Raw genomic sequence first — 6,434 nt, 5'->3', positions numbered from 1 at the left:
ACCAATCTTATGTGCCCACTGCTAATTGACTTGTGACTTGGATAATCTTAAAGACTTCCTCTTCAAATTGGAGCCGAGTTCCTTATATTGTCTGAGCTGAATCTCTTTCCCTGTCTTGTCTATGCCATTGGTGCCTACAGGAACCATGATTTGGAGATGCTGGTGTTGGCTGGGGTGTTCAAAGTTAAAAATCACACAACACCAGGTTATGGTCCAACAGGTTTAATTGGAGGTACTAGCTTTCAGAGCGCCGCTCCTTCATCAGGTGGATGTAAGACACAGAATTTATAGCAAAAGTTTACAGTGTGATGTAACTGAAATTATACATTGAAAAATACCTGGATTGTTTGTTGAGTCTTTCATCTGTTCGAATACCATGATAGTTTCACTTTCATGTGTAAATCACAAAACTTTTTTTAAAAAGTTACATTCTCAGGGTAGCTGTAACAATTGGTGTTAGCCAGACAATATGTTGAAGGTAAAAATCTTTGAGGAGAAAGTGAGGTCTGCAGATGCTGGAGATCAGAGCTGGAAATGTCTTGCTGGAAAAGCGCAGCAGGTCAGGCAGCATCCAGGGAACAGGAGAATCGACGTTTCGGGCATAAACAGGGCTTATGCCCAAAACATCGATTCTCCTGTTCCCTGGATGCTGCCTGACCTGCTGCGCTTTTCCAGCAACACATTTCCAGCTCCAATATGTTGAAGGTGTCAGCCCCCTGTGTTCTCTGTCTGTGCCATAATGTTTAGACTGATTCTAAAAAGTGAGATAACAGAGTCATAGAGTCTTACATGAATTCATGCAGTTTTTGAGCAAAGTACAATGTAACTCTGCAAGTACAAATTCATCCCACAAACGTATGTGTATATGTGTGCATGTGTGTGTGTATCTGTGTGTGTGTGTGTATCTGGGGTGGGGGGTTGTGGGTGTTAGAGAGACTGTATATGTGTGTGTGTGAGTGTAGAGTGGTCTAAGTCTGTGAGGGGGTGCATGTGTGAGTGTGGGAGTGTGTGTGTCTGTAGGAATGTGTGTGTGTGTCTGGGATGGGGGGTTGTGAGTGTGTGAGAGAGTGTGTGTATGTGTGTGCGTGAGTGTAGAGTGGTCTAAGTCTGTGAAAGGATGCATGTGGGAGTGTGTGTGTGTGTGTAGGAGTGTCTGTGTGTGTGTATAGTGCAATGGTGGTCATCCGTAGGTGACTTGAACCCAAGGTCCTGGCTGAGGCCTTCCCTATGGGTACAGAACTTAGCTATCAATCTCTGCTCGGCCACTTTTCGCTGCTGCCTGGCCCGAAGTCTGCCTTAGAGGATGGCCACCCGAATGTCCGAGGTCAAATGTCCTGGACCACTGAAGTGTTCCCCAACTGGAAGGGAACACTCCTGTCTGTTGATTGTTGTGTGGTGCCCATTCATCTGTTGCCGTAGCCTTTGCTCGGTTTCCCCAATGTACCATGCCTCAGGGCATCCTTGCCTGCAATGTATAAGATAGACAATTTTGGCTGAGTCCCATGAGTACCTGCCATGCACACGGTGGGAGGTGTCCCCACACGTAATGGTGGTATCCATGTTCACACTCTGACATGTCTTGCAGCGCCTACCGTGACAGGGTTGTATGGAGTTGTCCTGAAAGCCGGGTAGCTTGCTACGAACAATGATCTATTTGAGGTTTGTGGTTGTTTAAAGGCAAGCAGTGGAGGTGTGGGGAAGGTCTTGGCGAGGTGCTCATCCTCATTGATAATGTATTGCAGGTCACAACGAACATGGCATAGTGCTGAAGTGTAGAGTGCTGGAATGTCCATTGTGACAAGGAATGTTCCCAAATGTTTCAGCACTCTACACCAGCATCTCCCACAATGACGGCATCGTGGCAACAGCCTCAATACTCAAGACCAACAACTGCCAATCTCCAAACACCATCCTGCAACTCATTCGCTTTATCCTCGATCACAACGTCTTCACCTTTGACAACCAGTTCTTCATTCAGACACATGGAACAGCTATGAGGACCAAATTTGCACCCTAATATGCCAACATCTTCATGCACAGGTTCGAACAAGACTTCTTCTCTATGCAGGATCTCCAACCAACATTATACACCAGGTACATTGATGACATTTTCTTCCTCTGGATCCATGGCAAGGAGTCACTGATAAAACTACACAGTGATATCAACAAGTTTCATCAAACTCACCATGGACTACTCTTGACTATCTGTCTCATTCTTGGACACATGCATCTCCGTCAAGGATGGACACCTCAGAACCACACTCTACCGCAAACCCACAGACAGCCTCACAATACTACACTTCTCCAGCTTCCACCCAAAACGTATTAAAAAAGCCATCCACGATGGACAAGCCCTATGCGTACGCCAGATCTGCTCAGATGAGGAGGAATGTGACGGGCACCTGGAAGTACTCAGGGATGCCCTCATAAGAACGGGGTACGATGCTCAATTCATCGACTGCCAGTTCCGACGTGCCACAGCAAGGAATCGTAATTACCTCCTCAGGAGACAGACACGTGCTGCAACGGACAGGGTACCCTTCATTGTCCAGTACTTCCCAGGAGCTGAAAACCTACGCCATGTTCTTCATGACTTGCCACACATTATCAATGAGGACGAGCACCTCGTCAAGACCTTCCCCACACCTCCATTACTTGTCTTTAAACAACCGCCAAACCTCAAACAGATCATTATTCGTAGCAAGCTGCCTGGCTTTCAGGACAACTCCATACAACCCTGTCACGGTAGGCACTGCAAGACGTGTCAGAGTGTGGACATGGATACCACCATTACACGTGGGGTCATCGTCCACCATGTACGTGGCAGGTACTCATGGGACTCAGCCGAAATTGTCTATCTTATACGTTGCAGGCAAGGATGCGCTGAGGCATGGTACATTGGGGAAACTGAGCAAAGGCTACGGCAACGGATGAATGGGCACCGCAAAACAATAAACAGAAAGGAGTGTCCCCTCCCAGTTGGGGAACACTTCAGCGGTCCAAAACATTCGACCTCAGACTTTCGGGTGGCCATCCTCCAAGGCAGACTTCAGGACAGGCTGCAGTGAAAAGTGCAGAGGCTGATAGCTAAGTTCCGTACCCATAGGGAGGGCCTCAACTGGGACCTTGGGTTCATGTCACACTACAGGTGACCACCATTGCACTATACGCACACACACACACACACACTCCTATACACACACATAGGCACTCTTATACACACACATACACACGGACACACATATACACAGACACGGACACAGACACTCACACACACCCTTACAGCCACACACACTCCCACACTCACACATGCATCTTCTCACAGACGTAGACCACTCTACACTCACACACACACACATATACAGTCTCTCTAACACCCACAAACCCCCACCCCAGACACACACACACAGATACACACACACATGCACACATATACACATACGTTTGTGGGATGAATTTGTACTTGCAGAGTTACATTGTACTTTGCTCAAAAACTGCATGAATTCATGTAAGACTCTATGACTCTGTTATCTCACTTTTTAGATTAGAATCAGTCTAAACATTATGGCACAGGCAGAGAACACAGGGGGCTGACACCTTCAACATATTGTCTGGCTAACACCAATTGTTACAGCTACCCTGAGAATGTAACTTTTTAAAAAAAGTTTTGTGATTTATACATGAAAGAAGTGAAACTATCATGGTATTCGAACAGATGAAAGACTCAACAAACAATCAAGGTATCTTTCAATGTATAATTTCAGTTACATCACACTGTAAACTTTTGCTATAAATTCTGTGTCTTACAATAGTGTCCTCCACATACACCTGATGAAGGAGCGGCGCTCTGAAAGCTAGTGCTTCCAATTAAACCTTTTGGACTATAACCTGGTGTTGTGTGATTTTTAACTTTGTACAGGAACCATGAAACTGATCCTCCCTCTCCCACTTCAAATTCCTGTCCAGCCCATGAGGTAGCCCTACAACTTTCTGGACTCATGTTCTTAACTGCACAAAACAGTGCCTATCCTCCTCATTATACTTTCCCCATTACCCACTACATTTCATTTTTGTTCCACTTACTTGAATAGCTTCCTATGCCACAGTTACCTAGTTAGTGAGCTCGTTTACCCTGCATCTCTTACTGTCATCCCAAAAAGCAGAGAATACCTCAAACTTGTTAGGTAGTTGCAATGTTTTCCAGCTCCTGTACTCCTATCCCCTGGGGACCCTTATCTGCTTTAGTCACATCCTACATTTCCTGACCACTAACCACATCAGAAAATTCTATCCTATGAGCCGTGATTTCCTCCTTGTACAAAATATTCCTGTAATTTTCCGTTGTGATGCGCCTGTGATGATCTGAAGCTGCTTGAACTTCAAATTCATACACAGATATGTTTACTCTGGATGACACAAGCTTCCATATGTCACAGCCTATAACATATCTTTTTTCTAACTCACTTATGGGAGGTAGGTGTTCCTGGGTGGCCAGCATTTCTTGCCTATCCCTAACTGCCCTTGAAATTAATGGCTTGATGGACCATTTCAAAAGGCAGTTGATAGTCAACCACATTGCTGTAGGTCTGGAGTCACATGCAGACTAATCCAGGTGAAGATGGCAGATTTCCTTTCCTGAAGGGCATTAGTGAGCAGATGGGTTTTTACAATTGACAATGGTTTCATGGACATCAGTAGATTCTGTACCACTATTCTTTATTTGTTTTTTAAATTAACTATTTAAATAATTTATTCTGTTATTTGTTTCTTTTTTAATGTATTCTAATAATCCTATTGCCAATTCCTATACAAACTTAAACCTTAGGAATAGAATAGAGCTTAACCACTTAGCAGCTGCTTACCAAACAGCGAACTTATTAGTTGTGTAAGAACCAATTCCTACGGGATTAAAACGTAGATGAAGCAAGCAAAGGAACACCTCCTTTTCAGCCTCACCTAACTCCCTTAACAAATGGCTAGCGGCTTTGCTCAAAGTTTGCTGGGGTGGCTCAGTGGTTAGCACTGGTACCTCACAGCGCCAGGGACCTGGGTTCAATTCAGGCAACTGTGTGGAGTTTGCACATTCTCCCCGTGTCTGCATGGGTTTCCTCTAGGTGCTCCGGTTTCCTCCCACAGTCCAATGATGTGCAGGTTAGGTGAATTGGCCATGCTAAATTGCCCATAGTGTTAGGTGCATTAGTTAGGAGTGAATATAGGGGAATGGGTCTGGGTGGGTTGCTCTTCGGAGGGTTGGTGTGGACTTGATAGGCCAAAGGCCTTGTTTCCACACTGTAGGCAATCTAATCTAATCTAAACAAAAGTCACATTCTATGAAACATGGCTGATTCAAATACAAACAACTAATGCGTTTCAGTTTCCAATGCTCAAGTAATGGGTGTGCAATGATAAACTTAGTAATATGGATTGTTCCTTTCTTTTCTGTTCAACTTAGCCTGACTAATGAGGTAGAATCCAAATACATTCTTTAGTGTCTATAATGGATCTCACACAACCAGCAATTTGGAGTGCAATAGTCAATGATCAGAAATATAGGTGTTAAGCCATACTTTTAGATATGCTGCCACTCCTCCTCCAATTATTATCCCCACTGTAATATTTTACAATTTTGGTCAGCTCATGCAACCAAATTTCACTTTCCATATAATGAAGAGCTTACAGAAACCTAATCATTGTAAAATGTTTCAGTGATAAAGATTAAATAAGTGATCTTGAAAGCAGATGATGAATGAAAGCAATCGTTTTATTGAAGCTTTTGTTTGACAAGCAAATAATAAAACGCGTATGATAATTGGGAGAAATAAAAACTGAGACTCTAAAAACCATGGTGACCTAAAACTGGGTTTGGTATGAAGTTTTATTGTGGTAGCTGAGTTGAATTTATTTGCTAGCTTTCTGATAGATTTTGGGAGCTGCGAACATGTCTATTTGTAAACTGTTTGGCACTTAGAGTCAGAGAGTCATAGAGATGTACAGCATGGAAACTTTGTTCCAATTCGTCCATGCCAACCAAATATCCTTCCCTAATCTAGTCCCATTTGCCAACACTTGGCCCATACTCCTCTAAACCCTTCCTATTCAATACCCATCCAGACGCCTTTTAAATGTTGTAATTGTATCAGACTTCACCACTTCCTCTGGCACCTCATTCCATACATGCACCACCCTTTGGTGAGAAAGTTGCCCCTTAGGCCCCTTTAAATTTTTCTCCTCTCTCCCTAAACCTATGCCCTCTAGTTGTGGACTCCCCACGCCAGTGAAAAGACTTTGCCTGTTTACCCTATCCATATCCCTCATGATCTCATAAACCTCTATAAGGTCACCCCTCAACCTTTGACTCTCCAGGGAAAACAGCCCCAGCCTGTTCAGTCTCTCCCTGTAACTCAAACCCTCCAATCTTGGCAATACTTTTGTAA

At 44.1% G+C, this 6,434-nt stretch overlaps 1 pseudogene; it reads left to right on the top strand.

The window, feature by feature from the left end:
- The first annotated feature begins 1,755 nt into the window (after positions 1–1,755).
- On the top strand, positions 1,756–3,872 carry LOC148148299 (uncharacterized; annotated as a pseudogene).
- The last annotated feature ends 2,562 nt before the right edge of the window (positions 3,873–6,434 follow it).

This window comes from Chiloscyllium plagiosum, unplaced genomic scaffold (assembly GCF_037043375.1).
Source record: "Chiloscyllium plagiosum isolate Xiang-an unplaced genomic scaffold, Cpla_swu_hap1 HiC_scaffold_13, whole genome shotgun sequence".
Taxonomy (NCBI): domain Eukaryota; kingdom Metazoa; phylum Chordata; class Chondrichthyes; order Orectolobiformes; family Hemiscylliidae; genus Chiloscyllium; species Chiloscyllium plagiosum.
This window is presented reverse-complemented; position numbering and strand designations above follow the sequence as displayed.